Raw genomic sequence first — 18068 nt, forward strand, 5'->3', positions numbered from 1 at the left:
GCACAGAGTAAATTCTTAAAAATTGGCAATTATAACTATCCATCTGCTGTGTTTGAAATGATACAATTGAAATATACAAAAATTTAATAATTAAAAATATATTTTACTTCATTTAGAATAACATACTGCTATTTAAAATGCAAAAATAAATAAATAACAGAAGATATTCCTAAGGAAATCAGATACAATAGCAAAAGTAATTTCTAGACCTGTCCATTGGAAAAGTTAGAAAGAAATGACTGCATTTTGGGGTATTTGAAGTCCCCTAAGTTAAATGTAAAAAAGCAATGCAACTGTGATCAGTCTTGTTTATAAGGATGGAGAAGACAAAAGAGTAAAAAAAAGAAATCCAATTTATTACCTTTAAAGGTTCTCCTGTATCCAACCCATAAGAGGAAAATAATAGACTAATGAATTGGCAGCAGCAGGGCATGGGGGTACACAGGGACCCTGAGAGTCAGATCAAAATGATGAATGATTCTGGCTCATTCTTGTCTCCCTTTAGACATCTCTTTATTGCAGACATAAACCTTAAAACATGCTCAGTTAAATTTATAGACCTAATTCTCTCTTGTGCTTAGAAACTTAGGAGATGCTTATTTTAAAAATACTCCTTATATAATTTGCAACAAGATTTGCCATAAGAGGACAAAAGTGACAACATAACGTCACAACTTTATAAATAACTGTTGACTAACTCATTGAGATTCCTTCATTTAATGTTATAATGACCTGTATTGTATGATTTGTAATATTAGAATTCAATAAAATAGGCTCAAGAAGGGAATATTGAATATTAAAAATGTAAATAATAGACCATGATTTTATACAGTCTATACCTTATTAATTTCATATAATGTTAATTCAGTTTTCAATATACATTTAACAATAGATATCTGCTAGCTTCTTAATAACCCATGATTTTATTTTGCTCTTTTTAATTCTATACTGTCATTAGCAAACCAGATTTTAAAATTTATTTATAAAGAAATCAATAGCTTCACCCACAAACCCTTAGATTATATTATCAACCTTTAATTGATATCAAATATAGATCAGTTCCTTTTCTGTAAGTCAACATTTCTGTGCCATTCAAATGTTTTATACTCTTATGTTTAGTGAATGTTTAGTCTGCTTTTCTCTTTCTGTGACTGAAAGACCTGACGAAAACAATTTTAGAAGAGAAAAAATTCATTTGAACCTCACAGTTTCAGAAGTCTCTGTCCATAGATGCCTGACTCTATTCCTCAAGGCTTGAGGTGAGTTAGGACTTCATGGTGGTTGGGCACGGCCAGTTCATGCCAGGAAGGAGAGAGAGAGAGAGAGGAGAGAGAGAGAGAGAGAGAGAGAGAGAGAGAGAGAGAGAGAGAGAGAGAGAGAGAGAGAGAGAGAAAGAGAGAGAGAGAGAGAGAGAGAGAAAGAAAGAAAATATAAACCCTAAAGGAACATCCCTGATGACCCACTTCCTCCAGCCACACCTTAACTACCTACAGTTACCTCCAAGTTAATTCCTATCTTCCTATCTGAGGATTACCAGACTGTTATGGTTTCCATATTAGATGTCTCCCAAAAGCTCATGTGTGAGTCAATGCAAAAGGGTTTAGGGGTGAAATGAGTGGGTTATAAGAGCATTAACCCAATTAGTGAATCAGTCCCCTGATAGGGATTAACTAAGTGATAACTGTAGGCAAGTGGGCGTGGCTGGAGGAGGTAGGTCTCTGGAGGCAGGTCTTTGGGGTATATATTTTGATCCTGACAGTTCTCTCTCTCTCTCTCTCTCTCTCTCTCTCTCTCTCTCTCTCTCTCTCTCTCTCTCTCTCTCCTCTCTCTCTCTCTCTCTCTGTCTCTCACTGCTCCTCTCTGCTTTTTGGTGCAATGTCTTGGGCTACTTTCCTCCACCACACTCTTCCACCAGGATGTTCTTTGCCTGGTCTTGGTTCCTGAGAAATGGAATTGGCCATCTATGAACTGAAACCTCTGAAATGTGATCCCCAAGATAAACCTTTCATCCTTAAAATTATTTTTGTCAGGTCTTTTGGTCATAGCAACAAGATTGCTGTCTAAACATACACTAATTAAGGTAGGCTCTCATAACCCAACACTTGCACATCTAAGCGTTCTTGCATTGTCTCACATTGTCTCACACATGAGCTTTTGGGAGACACCCCATATCTAAACCATAATAGTGAGCCCCTACAGAACCAAGCATATTAAAATGATTAAAAAAACCTGAATTGAAAGTCAAAGTATATATACAAGTTTTGCTTTCATTAAAATCCATATGCTAAAATTAGAAGTCATTTATTAAAACTGCATATGATGTTCATTTCTGTTTTAATAGGTATTTGCATATAAAATATGCAATTATTTTCAATAGACCAAGGGAGTAATAACATTTTTAGTATCTTAAATGCATTATTGAATTAGAGTGGTCAGTCACCAAGTGAGTTCAAAAATTGAACTAAGATAAACACATTATATTCCCTTAGTTTTATTAGGAAATGAAGGTCATTCTTAGTAAAATGAGTTCTAAAATTGGTCTAACTTGTAAGTTCATTATTTGAAGTAAATAAAGTTGATTAACACATCAATTGTCTTAAATAGTAGTACAATTATTTGCAAGAGTAATTAATTTCTGGAAAGTGAACAAATAACTCTGAGTGAAATAAAACAAAATCAAAGAAACCAAAACACAAGGATGACTTACTAAAGAAACTCACAGAATAAGAACATTTCATATGACAATTAATACTAGAAAAACTTGTTATCAGAAACACAAGAAAAAGACCCAGAGTAAAATTTGGCTTTTAAAATGACATATTAAACTACCATTACACTAAAACAAAGTTATATAAAATTAACTCTTTAAAACTGAAAAGACAGTAAATGTAAATCTTTAAATGATGCTACTGTTTTATCTTGGTTTTGTTTTTTTAAACTCTTGAAGCAAATTTACGTCAAGGAATTTGTGTACAATTTCTGTTCATATTATTTTGGAACATTTTTCTCTAAGTAACCATATCTGAGAAGTGTTTTCAGAGATGACGTAAGGAAAAATGTATTATAAAATATTAAATAAATATATCTGATCTACAGTAAACATAATTTTACATTATCAGTCTTAACCAAAATATAGCAATGTGGCATAGCAAATACTGTTTTATTTTGTGTCTATATACAGAATATCTATATCTATATATCCACCTAGCATCTATTTATAGTCTAGATAATTTACAGAATAACCATGTCTGTCTACCTATTATCTTTCTATAGATAATTTAAGATGATCTCTGAGCTCAGTTTTAAATATTTAAAAACCTGAAAGAAATTATATTACTCAGTAAGAATATTCATTTAAATTGTCCAAAACTCGTTCAATATCCAATACTTGTTAGTGCTACTGAAAACTAGAAAATAACTTAGATTTTGTGTCAAGCAAGTTTTTTGTCAATAATAATAGAGAGATAAAATTAAAGTTAAAACACAAAGTAATTTCCAACACTTATTTTAAAATAATTAGATAAATTAAATAAACCAAGCCTGCTGCAAAAATAGTTACTAAGCATCACTTTCAAATTTTTTAAACAACAGAAAAATGAATTTCACCTTTGGTATGTTTTGATCCATGTAGATATTGTACAATGTTTAAATCAGGTTAATCATATCTCTATTCTCAAACACTTCTGCTCCCTTTGTGAAGAAAACTTTCAAAATCCTTCATTTGCTCAAGTTTTTAAAAATGTATAGTGCATAATTGTTATCTATAGTCACCTTAGTATAGAGTAGCACACAATAATTTCTTGCCCCTACTTAACTGTACATTAGTATGGAATGATCCAATTAATTCACCCCTACTCTGATCAATATTTTCCCTGGATTCTGCTAACCACCATTCTCTACTCATCATATCCAAGATCAGCATTTCTAAATATTAATTTTTAACTGATATATAAACCATAAAATTGTACATATTCATAGACAAATAAATAATGCTCAACACATCTATACATTGTGTAATATTTAAATCAGGATAAACGTATTTCTTCAAATATTTACCATTATTTTATGGAGAAAACTCAAAAATGTTTGTAGCTTTTAGAAAAGTACAGTACATTTTTTTACAGTCATCATATAGTATAGCAGTACATGAGAAATTCTTGCTTTATGTAACTGTAACTTAGTACCCTTTGATCAACCTTTCCCTGTTCCTCCTCCATCTTCTACTCTCAACAGACTCTGGTAACCACCATTCTACTCTCAACTTCTATGAGGTCAACTTTAGATTCTACATATGAATGAGATCATGAAATACATGTCTTTCTGTAATGATTTTCAGCTCCATCCATTTTGTCCCAAATGTCAGAATTTCATTGTTTTTATGGCAGAATCATTTTCCTTCATGGGTATAGTTACCTTATTTATTTATGCTTTAATCAGTTGAAAGATATATATAGGCTGTTTCCTTTTCTTGACTACTGAGAATACTGCAGCAATGAACATGAGACTGCAGATGGATCTTTGACATATCATTACATTTTTTCTGGATAAATGTCCAGTAGTGGGAATGTTGGATCATATGGTAGTTATACTCTTAATTTTGTGAGGAACTTCTATACTGTCTTCCATAATGGCTGTACTAATTTGTATTCAAACCAACAGTGTACAGGGGTCTCTTTTTTCCACATCCTGTCATACCTTTTTATATTTTGTCTTTGTGATAATATCCATTCTTACTAGGAAAGTGATATCAATATCTTATTGTGGATTTCATTTATATTTCCCTGATAATTAGTAATGTTGAACATTTTCTCATATACCTGTGGGCTATTTGTATATCTATTAAAGAAACTTGCTCATCTATTTTTTTATTTTTCTTCCTTCCTTCCTTTCTTTTGTCACTGAAGATTTAACTTAGGGTTTCAAGGACACTACACAAACCCTCTTTCACTGATCTTCAACCTCAACCTTATTGTCCATTTTAAAATCAAACTATTTGTTTTATTCAATGAGTGTTTGGAATTCCTCATATATTCTCAATGTTAAACCCTTACAATAAGCATATTTTGCAAATATATTTTCCTATTATGTACATTGTCTAAATAGTTTTGTTTATGATTCTACATGGAAAACATACTGAGGTAACTGATGGCTTTGGAATAAATCATGAACAATGAGAAAAAAATGTAACTTTCAATTTGGTTTGCCAGATAAGCCTATGTGTGTGTTTGCCTAAATCTGCTGTATTTTGTGTGTATACATGTTTGTATTTATATATAAAATTTATATTGATAATCTTTAAGGATTACTGCAGAATATTATAAATTTTATTTAAATATTTACGGATTTTATTAAAAGTCTAGCATATAAATGCATGCTAATAAGTAGTTCATTAAACATTTGCCACTAGAGAATTTTAAAAAAATGAAGAATTGAAAGCAAAATACTGTAATTTATTTACTAAACTTTTATGTTTTGTAGAGTCAACCACATGAGGTTCAATTCTAAGTAATCCCAGTGGATTTTATGCATTTATACGTGTACATTTTTGAGCTGAGGCAATTAAAGATCATCCATGGAGAATATGGTTTATTGTACCTTCTTGTGAGTTATCATGTTCATTGGAATATAACCCACTTTATGTACATTTTGTTGGTACAAGTTATTCTGTATTATTTTATAGACATAGATGTTGGTAAGTGGCATTTCTTCTGCAAATATCCAGAAAATTATTATCATTTTTACCATATAAGTGAAATGAATGCTTTTAATTCAGACAACAAGATTATTTAATTAGAATGGAATTTTCTGATAGTCCTGTATATTTTGATGAAATTTGGATAGCAAGTACAATTTTTATATTACAATATAACTATTAAGTATCTATCTGTTTTGGGATCTGCATTTCCAAAATAATTCATAATGTGCATTTAGAGGAGATTTTAGATTTAATTGTGTAAAGTATAGGTATTTCCTGTAAAATAACATAAACCTAAATATGACAGAAATGTAAATAATAATTCATTGCATATTTTATAGGGCAGGCATTTTCCAATGATTTGATGTTATCTTTAGAGACTAAATTGCTTTTTTTGACTCTCTAAGAAAAGTATGCAGAAGTTACCAATTTAAAATTTGGGGGTGTTCATTTCACAGTTCAAAGAAATATTTTTGCTTAATAATAATTCCTCTGAATGACAAATGTCAAAAATTAGATTTTGCAAAGTAGGAAATCAAATTGCAAAAAACCCCCATATTTCATGATATGTGAGGACCAACACAATGCTTTTTTCAATTATTTAATCAACATTTGGAGGAAAAAATCAATACTCAATTAAGACACAAGATTGCTAAGAGTGTAACCCCATATCATGTTCAACCACAAGAATAAGATCAAAATTGTAATGGGTTGTGCCCCATGTATGTATAATATGTCAAAATACACCCTACTGCCAAGTATACCTAAATATAATAAATAAATAAATAATAAAAAGAGTGCTAGGATCCTAATATTCACACATGGCTCTGTCAAAGCAAATGTTTATATTTCTTTTGATATTTAATACATAAAATTTAGTTTATAGCTTGGAAAGAGTACATAGTAAGTTCAGTGTGCATGGCCCTGATTTTGATCACACACACACACACACACACACACACACACACAGAAAATTCTAGATAGCCATGCAACAATTTGAATCATTGTAAAGGAAGTTAATTTTGTCAGCTTATATAAGTTCTAAATTATATTTTGATTAAGATACTAACAATATAAGATTATATTTTATATATCACGTGCACTTATATTCTTATGCATGCATACATACACACATACACAGTTTATATTTTTAAAAAGTATGCCAATCAGGGCATAGTTGCATTTCATTATTTTGTTACCTGTTTAAATATTTAATTTATTATATTTTATACTTACATAAATGATCCTTTTTAGTTTCTCAGTGACATTAAGACAATAAGCTTCCTCAGGACCATAATCAAATATTTCACATATACTAATAAGGTTTTCTGTATCACTAAATAATTTTTTAGAAATATGACAAGCTTAAAGGAAATGTCTAGGTTGCACTTTGCACTGTTGTCTTCTGTTAGTATTCCCTCCTGAGCAATGCTTCCCAAACTTGTTTCCACAGTAAAACAATTTGGGGAGATTTTAAGAATCCCGATACAGGGTCACACTATAGTCTCAGGTTGAAACCCATGAGCTAGTATGTTTAAAAGCCCTTTGCATAATTTCTGTGTGTAGCCCATTTTGAGAAATACTGATGTAAAGGTATAGGAAAATTGTGATAAATTTTGGATTGTGTACTATCATGACCGTGTGCAAATTACAGGAGAATTTAAATAGATTAGAATTTATGAATAAAGATTTAATTCTCATCCATACAAATTTCCAGCAAAAGGGTTCTAATTGAGAAGCTTATAAAACATTCTTTCCTTGCTCATTCTGACTCAGGGCTTTAAGGAATTTCCCTGTAAGAATAATCATTAACATTTAAAAAAAGAAAATTGAGATTCATGAGAAAATGAGAATTTCTTATGTACATGTTATACTCAACTTGTCAAGATATACTTAAATTAATCACAACTTTCGGAATTATCCTCTTGAAATATTGTTAGTGTTTTACCAACAGTTCTTGCCAGCATGCTGCTTCATGTTTTAAATTGCAATTTTATAGAAAATGGATTTATGAAAGTTGAATTTTGTCAATTCTTCATCACAATAAGTAAAGGAGATATGTATACATACAGAAAGAGTATTCAAGAAGGAGGAAATCTTCTTAAATTTTTTCAGTAATCTAATCATACCCACATGACTATTTGATTCAAAATAGAGCAAAAAAACTTTGCAATAAAAAGCATGCATTATTTCTTGGGCATTAATATATTAAATTATCAAGCCAGAGACTAACAGTGCCCTTTGGGTCAACAGACCACTTAAGCATTTAGTTAAATTTATATTGCTTGAAAGATAATTGTAATCATACAAAATGATTCAGTTCAGTGATTCCAATGTGGTTTAAAGATAATGAATCTTTTGTATCATTCATCTTGGGAATATTAACATTATTGAGTCCTATGACTGCTAATGAGCTTTTTGCTAGGAAAAAGAATAAATTACATAGAAAGATATTATGATTGTTGTAAGCATGATATTTTAAAAACTAATTAGTATGCTTGTGAGTAAATAGCAGCATTGGAATTGACTTTTATTATAAGGAAGTTGAATATTGCAAGCATCATAATCATTTTGTGAAAATTAATCCCTTAATAAAACTAGAAAAGTTACAGAAGTTTTAAATAAAAGATAGATAGGAAGATTTTGAATGTTATCAGTAATAGGGCATATATGAAAGTATAAATGAAAAGACATACTTTATACATATGGTGTTTTATTTAGTAGAACATTGTTTAGGTAGCTTTATAATGGAAAATGGAACTCATCAGAGAAAAGCAGAGGGTCTGCTATTTATGGTAACTATAGCACTAGAAAATTTTGAAATGATCATATTAGGAAAATATAAATATGAAAACAGTTTAGTTATTTGTATGCTATTATATATTATATATTTCTGTAGAATATACATGTTTTATGTGTTATGGAAAATATATATTCTTTTCACTATCTTCATTGATTGAGATTACCTTAAGTAAGGAACAAAAATGAATAAAGGCAAACAATCTCGCGCAAGTTTGAGTTTGGAAAAGTATAATCATGCAAAACTAAGTAGAAAGATTTTGTTTTGTTAAGAATAATTTGATAGACTTTGAGTTTCTTCGAAATTGAAATGGTGTCTCTTTAACCCATGGTGAACCTAAGATTTTTTTTGCAGTCTCTGGCATAGATTAAACACTTCACAAATTATTATAAAATTAATTTTAGAAGTCAAATATAAAGAATTGAATTTGCTTTAGGTAGTATCAACAAATAACAGTATCTACTTTGTACAAGAGAGTTCATTCACTTATTCATGACCAGATAAAATTTACTAAATGTGGCGAAAATTTTTTTAATGGTAAAGATGAATGAGGTGGGAAAAAAAAGTGTTAGAGATGTAGGTGTGAGATTATACTAATTTAGTTTGTCATCCTTCCCTGTCTTACTCTCCCTGTTCCCTGTGATCATTCTCCATAAATTAGATAAAACACAGTCTCATCATAGTTTCAGACTGTGAGAAGATCTTTGCGACCATCTCCTCAGATAGGGCATTAATATCCAGAATATTTCAAAACTAACAAATAACCCAGCTAATAAATGCACAAAAATATAAACAGGTGCTTCTGAAAAGAAGAAATACAATTAGTCAACAAATGCATGAAAAATGTTCAACATCTGTAACAATCAGGGAAGTGCAAATCAAAACTATATTGCAATTTCATCTTACTTCAGTAATAATGGCAATTATCAAGACTAAAACAATAATGAGTTTTGATGAGGATGTGGGGCAAGAGGTACTTTCATAATTGTTGGTGGGACTGCAAATTAGTGCAACCACTCTGGAAAGCAGAATGGAGAGTTCTCAAAAATCTTGGAATGGAATCACCATAAGATCTAATATATCCCACTCCTAGGTATATATTCCAAAGATCTAAAATCAGCATCTTATAGTGATAAAGCCACATCAATGTTTATAGCAGCACAATTCACAATAGCCAAGCTATGGAACCAAACAAGATGCCTTTTAACAGAGGAATGGGTAAATAAAATGTGATATATATATACACAATGGAGCCATAAAGAAAAATTAAATTATGGCATATGCTAGTGAATGAATGGAATTGGAGACTCTCATGCTAAATGAAAGCAGATAAGATTCAGAAAGCCAAAGTTTGAATGTTCTCTGGTATGTGGAAGCTAGTCCAAAATAAGGGGGGGGCGGGAATAAGAGAGAAAATGAGTGAGAGAGAAAGGGAAAAAGTGGTGGTGGGGATTCCAACAAAATAGTAGAAAGACCAGTGAACTAGATGAAGGTGATTTCCATCACCTTCCATTCCCTTCCGGGAATAAAGGACACCACAAGGGAAGAACGAAGGAATGAATCTGATCTAAGTTTCCTATGTGGGTATATGAATGAACCACAGTGAGTCTCACCATTGTGTATATCCACAAGACTCTAACTAAAAAAAAAAAAAAAAGAATAAAAAAAGAGTAAATAAATAAGCAAACTAAAAGTAAATAGAAAAAATCTATCCAGTAGAGGGAAGGGAATGGCAGGGTTGGGGAGGGAAGTGAAAAGAGAAACACTGGGAACTGAATTAGAGCAAATTATATTCCATGCTTTTTCAACTATGTCAAAATGAATCCTAATGTTATGTTTAACCTTAAAGAAACAAGTTTAATAAAAGAGAAGGCAACCCTGGTAAAGTGTTCTTGAAGTGACTCCTCAAACTTTGAAATAGAGCTGGTTTGGACCTCTCTTTCATTTTACATTTGTGATTTGGTGAAAAGTTGTTTGTTCTTTCAGCAGGCTACTTTGGAACACTTACTATATTCCAAATCCAGGGGTAGTAGAGCCAGTAAGACAGAGAAGGGGAGTAACTTTGTGCTAACCTATGGTGTTTTCAAAGAAATCACCAAGATCCAGAGATGAGAATGTTTTTGGTATTTATCGAAAAGCCAGCATAGTGAGATAGTAAAAATGAGAGTGGTAAGAAGTGAAGGTGCTTACCATATGCTTTCTCTCTCATTACTGAATTTTAAATCCTTATATTGGATGTGCTTCCTTCTTTTCCCATCAAAATAACCTTATTATATCTCAGTCTATTACTCACAAAGCAAAAGAAAAGAAAGCAAAAGCAAAGAAGCAGCAAACCAACTGCAAATGAGTAAAATCTACCCACTTTGTACCAAGGTTGAGCTCTTTCCACCCCCACAAGTTTTACTACGAAATATCCACACTAGGGAAACCATTGTACAAATTTCAAAGTTAAAATCCTCATTTATTGAATTCCATTATATTTAAAACATAAAATGTTTGTTCTAAACTCATTTTCTTTGTCTAAATTAACCAGTTCTTAATATTCGGGGGATAAATGAAATTTAATCATAAGAAAATTTACAGAATTTTCATTAAAAATTTCCTGAGGTAATGTTGACAACAGGTAGAATTCCACAAAAGCCAAACAATGATAAAAAATTGACACTACTCTTATTAGTAGTAAATTAGTATTGATTTTGTGGTGAATATGTATATATAATGAAACATTTTTGTTTATAAGTGTTAACAGTTTTGTATATCAAAAACTGCATCTACTTTTCTATGTAAATGTGTGAATGATATCTCAAAACTGAAATGAAAAGCACTGAAAAATGATAAGCACATATACATGATATATGGCTTATATGTTTTCACTGGCATAGCAATTTAATTTTATTTTATATAACTTGTTTATGACATGCACTATGCATCTAGATCATATATTTTATTTAAAGAAAGTAAAGGTATCGAGGATATCCTCAAAGACACTTATTTCTTAAAGAAATTTTTGACACTAGTTTTGACTGCAAAGAAATATGAACTTGAATTGTCATATTAAGTATCAGATAAAGAGTAAAAAAATATGATATTATGCTGCTGAGTGGCAATTCAAACCTTACCAAGTGTGCGAGATAATGGAATAGATAGATGAAATGATAGGTGATAGTCAGTATAACCACAATGATGTTAGACTAAATGAGAATCTCCTGGTAAAATGACATGAAATTGTAATCATCTTTTTTCACCAAGAAAAGAAAGCTCAAGTAGCATATTAAAAAGAAGGAACAGATTCATAAACTTTTAAAATTAAATGTGTAAAATTCCTGTGTTAATATTATTTTTTGTTCTCTTTGTTAGATCTGTTCTAAAAATTACCAAATATATTTCTCTGATGCAAACAAGATTTTTTTTAAAGAATACTGAGATATATTATTTTTCTTTAGGAAGACAAATAAATAAATATAAAATAATGAAGAAAATATAATTTTAAGATGTTTTTTCTGGTTTTACCCATTCCAGGTAAGTTGACTTTTCTCTTTAGAGATTAATTCAAAGGATGAAATATTATTTTTAAATAATTACATTATTGACTAAACTGAAAAATGACATTTGGTTTTCCATGCTTATAAATTATTTGAGGAATGCATAATGCATCACTGTGCTTTTCAACATCACTAATTTTTATTCTATTATTACTTTGTAATTATAAACATTAAAGGCACAAATTTTGTTCTATAACACACTAAATAGGTTAATTATCTTAGAGAACAATACATATTTAATGCCATACAAAATAAATCTAAGATGACTTTAATTTACCACACCTTTTAAAACATCAAATTGTTTAATTTTTCAAAAAGTAATGAAAAGGAACCCAATATCATAGGGTGCTTCCTAGAAAATGCTATATTAATGAAGACAATAATAAACAGAGGAGAGTGCAGAAAGTGACAGCAAGAGTTTTTGCATTTGTATTGGATCTATTACAATAGAATTTGCAAAGGATTTGTCAAGAACACAAAGGTGAAAAAGTTGAGGGAGAGTAAGTTTACAAAGAAGTTACTATAGCTTCTGTCAGTTCTGTTTTTTAAAAATGAATACAAAATAAAAGGATGGAAAGCAACTGCTTCACCTTAAGAATTTGGCACATACTGCCTGTTTTCAGAACCTAAATATTTGATCTAGAGTGAAGTTTTGTAAATACTGTTCTTGAAGCAAATTTTAATAGGATTGATATCTAATAATTATATTGCAAGAGGTTGAGAATTTAAAGTTGCTTCAAAACATTAACTTAGAAATTTCCTCAAGTAATTAAGTATATTAAAAATTAAAATCAAAGTTAAGTAAATTTGCTGAGAGCATTTTTATTAATGATTCAAGCATCCCAACTTAATCTTCCCTACTTATTCCTATGTTGAGTAATATAAATTCTAGTTATTTTTGTTTGAAACACTATACCCCATTATTATTTATTCAATCACTTAAAATAAATAATAAAATGAAAACTACAAAAATAAAAATTTAGAATCTGGCCTCTGATTCAACTGAAGCAGGAGAAAACAATTAGTGTCTGTGATTAGATATCTAGCTTTAATACTGTTCTAATTCATAATTATTGAATGTTGAAGAATAGTCTTTTTAAGCTGACAAAAGTTGTGAGTTAATACTTTAACTTAAAATACTGTTCATTCCAAAAAATTTGAATATATTACATCTTTCAGAAGTTATTGAGTCAGGGAGTATGTTCATCATCAAGGAAAAAGAAATAGGAAAGATCCTTTCCCCACATTTTAAGTAGGGTATCATCTTTAATGCTACACATAATTAATTCTGCTGCCCAATGTCCAAAATTGATCTTATTGCTACAGAATGATGCTTCATCTAAAGATTTATTTTCTTCTTTAATTTCATAGGTGGTGATACTATCTAAATTTTACTTATTATCTCTTTTACACAAAACCATATTCAACAAATTAATCTGAGAGTTTGATTTTAAGGAAATGATGTTCTGTTCATATAAAACTATATGCTTTATTTGTACAATTGGAATTAAGTTTTAAGAAAATTTTTGTATAGCATGGAGTATATAATAACAGTGAATTATTTTACATTACTATGATCATTTCCACTCTTATGTCTATAGAGATTTAACATTATCTTCTAAAGTGGTGCAATAATTTTTAAAAAGATTTATTTTGAATCATTTCTAAACACATAGAAAATAAGAACTACATATTATTTCTTGATCTCTATTTCTCAGAGTCCATCACAATGTTATAAAAATTAACATTTTTAAACATAGTTGAAGTCACTTATTTTCTTTCTGAATTATAAGAACTCAGTATGTTACAAATATTACTTATATTTGATGTGAAATATTTCATTGTTGTTTTAGTCAGTTTTTTCACTGCTGTGACTAAAAGATCTGACCAGAACAATTTTAAAGGAGGAAAAGTTTATTTGAGTGCTCAGGGTTTCAGAGGTCTTAGTCTACATAAGTCTGACTCCATTCCTTAGGGCTACAGGTGAAGTGAAACATCATGATGGAAGAGAGTGGCAGAGGGAAGCAGCTCACATGGTGTTCAGAAAGCAGAGAAAGACTCCACTCCCCAGATATGAAACATATACCCATAGCCATGTACCCAATGAACAACTTCTTCTAGACACACCCCACCTGCCTCCAGTTACCACTCAGTTACTCCCAACAGGGATTAATCCACTGATTAGGTTAATGCTATAGCCCAATTATTTCTCCTCCAAAACTTCTTGCATTTTTTTCCCACATGTGAACTTTTGAGGGACACCACATCTAAACCATAACATTTTGCTCCTGGACCCAGAAAGCTCACATTTATTTGATATTGCAAAATATGTTTAGTCCATTCCCAAGAGACTCCATAGTCTGAAGAGTTCTGAGATTGCTCAAAGTTCAAGTCCAAAGTCTTCTCTAAGGCAAGACAATCTTGCATTTTGAGCTCCTGTAAAATTAAAAGTAATTTACAAGTATCCAATATATAATGGTACAGAGTAAACATTTCCATTCACAAAATTAGGGGCATAGAAAGAAGGGATAGGACAAAAGAAAAACCGAAACCCAGCTGGGCAAGTAAGTCCTATAGCTCCATGTCTGGCATCTGGGGCACATGGCTTCTTGATGACCTTTCCAAAGGGTTTGTGTAGCTCCACCCCTGTGACCTTTCTGTTGGCTTGTCTCTGTTCAATTCCTGCAGATTTCCAGGAGGATCTCCCCCATTACTGTCATTTCTTAATCTTGGGGGTCTCCACTGCAATTTAGGCTTCCTCCTCAAATATTCACACCTTGCCTTCTCAGTGAGTGCCTGCAGGGACTCCAACCCTGATGCACTTTTCCTGGCTTCCAGTGCCTTCCTTTGAAATTTTGGTGGAAGCTATTATGACCATTTAACTCTAGCATCCTGCATTCCTGGAGAACCTGCACCACGTGGTTGACATCAAGGTCTGCCATCATCTTGAGCAGTACCCTGGCTGCAGCAGCCTCTGAGTGTCTGTGTTTGCTGAGCATGTTGAAAAAACTTCCTAGGACCCCTTATACAAGAAGGATTCCCCAATTGTCTGTTTTCAAGAGAATTTTCACTTTTACTCCCTTGAGCCTAAGATGCGTGTGGTCTTTTCAGCACCTGAGATGCTCTCAATCCATCTTTCTTAATGTTTCTGAGCAAAGTCTTTAGTATTTCCTTAGTGGCGGTATTTTCTTTAAGAACTGCGAATTCCTTAGACCCAATTTTACTTTTGCCTTTCAAGTTTTTCAAGTATTTCTGCTCTGCTTTCTGCTCCTGATTATCACAATAACTTTGGCCAGCAGTATCCATGCCACCACCTGAGTCCTTTGCTGCCTAGAAATTTCTTCTGCCAGATTAGAAGTTCATCAGTTTTAAAATCAGACTCACAGAAAGTCCCAGGACACAGGTAAAATGCAGACTATCTTCTCAGTCAGAATATAACCCGAATAACAATTACCAATAGTGTCTTCCTTTTCCTCTAAACCCTCTTGAATGCTGTCTTCACTGTCCAGATTCCTATTGGCATTCTGGTCCTCTAAGCTCCAATCAGAATCAAACTTTAGGCTCTGCTTACAGAAACCTAAAGCATTTCCAGTTTGCTCTTCTAGACATCTCAAAATTCCTCCCACCAATTCCAGAAAGCTCAAAAACTTCTGAACCACATGGTCAGGATAGTCACAGCAACAACCCCACTTCTCAGTATCCATTTCTGTTTTACTCAGGTTTCTTCACTGCTGTGACTAAAGGACCACCTAAACAATTGTAGAGGAGGAAAAGTTTATTTGGACTCAGGGTTTCAGAAGTCTCAATCCATATATAGCCAGCTCCATTCCTCAGGGCTTCAGGAGAGGCAGGAACAACAGGCTAGAAGAGTGTGGAAAAGGGAAGCAGCTCACATGGTGATCAGGAAGCAGAGAGAGACTCCACTCTCCAGATACAAAATATTTACCCCATAGCTACACCCCTATTGAACCACTTTTTTCAGGCCACTCCCCAACTGCCTCCAGTCACAACTCAGTTAATCCCATCAGGAATTCATTCAATAATTAGGTTAATGTTATAGCCCAATCATTTCTCCTCCAAACCTTCTTGCATTTTTCTCACACATGAGATTTTGTGGGACACTATATCTAAACCATAACATTAGTCTTTGATTTATAAATAGTTATTTTTTATTTTTCAAAATAAATGTAGAGAAACAAAGATAGAAAAAGTAAGATACTCATCATATAAACACTCCACAGTTAAAAAGTTTTAGTTTCTTCTAAATTATTGAACATTTCTTTCTTTATACATATGTACATAAGTATACATACATTTAACATAATATTTCTTATGTTTTTCACTCAAAAATATTTTTGTTCAAGAGTATGAATCTATATCATTGCTTTTTAATTAAATTCATAAAAATTTATTCTAATTAGTTATACTTGACTGGAGAATGCATTTCGACACATCTTACATAAGTGGCATGTAACTTATCATTTTTCTGTTTGTATATGTAGATGTAGAATTATCAGTTGTGTAATCATATATGTACATAGGGTAATAATGTTTGGCTCATTCCACTGTTCTTCCCACTCTGACACCCCTCCCTTCCCTTCACTCCCCTCTGCTTAATCCAAAGTACCTCTAATCTTGCCTAGCCTACCCCTTGTTGTGAATTAGTATCTGCATATCAGAAAAAACATACAGCCTTTGGTTCTTGGAGATTGGTTTATTTCCCTTAGCATGATATTCTCCAATTTCAATATTTAACTGCAAATGCCATAATTTCATTCTTCTTTATGAATGAGTAATATTCCATTGTGTTATATACCACACTTTTTTTATCTATTCATCTGTTTGTTGGTTTCATATTTTAACTATTGTGAGGTGAGCTGCTATAAACATCGATGTGGCTGTGTTACTGTAATATGCTGCTTTTAAGTCATTTGGGTATAAAGCAAGGAATGGAATAGCTAGGTCAAATGAGGAGTCTCCATACTGCTTTCCATAGTGTTTGAACCAATTTGCAGTCCTACCAGCAATGTATGAGTATACCTTTTCCCCCGCATCTTTACCAACATTTATTGTTACTTGTATTCTTGATAATTGCCATTCTGATTGGTTTGTGATAAAATTTTTGGGTAGTTTTGATTTGCATTTCTCTAATTGCTAATGATTTTTATTTGTTGATTGATTGTATTTCTTTTTCTGTGAAATATCTCTTCAATTCCTTAGCCCATTTATTGATTGGGTTATTTGTTTTTTGGTGTTAAGTTTTTTTGAATTCTTTATACATCCTAGAGATTAATATTCTATCAGAGGTATAAGTGTCTTCCTCCTGTGTGGGTGAGGGAGATGGTTCCTGTTGGAGGGTTGGGCTGGCTGAGAAAAGCTATAAAATTTGTGTATCAGAAAATAAGACAAAAGGCAAGAATATCTTTAAAGCAGGGGCACGTCTGGTTGTGCCATCCAGAAGGGTCTGCCTCTAACAAAGAAGTAGCCTGTGCTTGCTTTATTTATAGTGTTACATATCAAAGGGGATCAGTCTTGGGAGAAGTGGGAGGAGTCTTGTTTTTGTGCATTTTGGTGTGGCAGGGATCTTGCAATAAATATGTAGATTGGCATTTGGCAAGCTACACTCATCTCAGGGAGGCTGTGCTTAAAACTTGAGAGGTGAGCAGGTCAGGATGCGAGCATGAAGGTGGCATGACCACCCAGGGGATTTCCACCTGCGAGTTCCCAAGACAGCAACTTTCTTGCCCGTGACTCCAACATCACTCAATTTACACACATGGTTCATAGATGGCTCTCAACACATGTGGTAAAAATTTTCTTCCATTCCGTAGGCTCTCTCTTCACATGTTGATTGTTTCCTTTGCTGAGAAGAAGCTTTTTAGTTTGAATCCATCCCGGTTATTGATTCTTGATTTTACTTCTTGTGCTTCAGGAGTTTTGTTAAGGAAATCAGTTTCTAAACTGACATGATAAAGATTTGGGCCTACTTTTTCTTTTATTAGGGCAAGGTCTCTTTCCTATTGCTTCATTC

The sequence above is a fragment of the Sciurus carolinensis genome, chromosome 7, assembly GCF_902686445.1.
Source record: "Sciurus carolinensis chromosome 7, mSciCar1.2, whole genome shotgun sequence".
Classification (NCBI taxonomy): domain Eukaryota; kingdom Metazoa; phylum Chordata; class Mammalia; order Rodentia; family Sciuridae; genus Sciurus; species Sciurus carolinensis.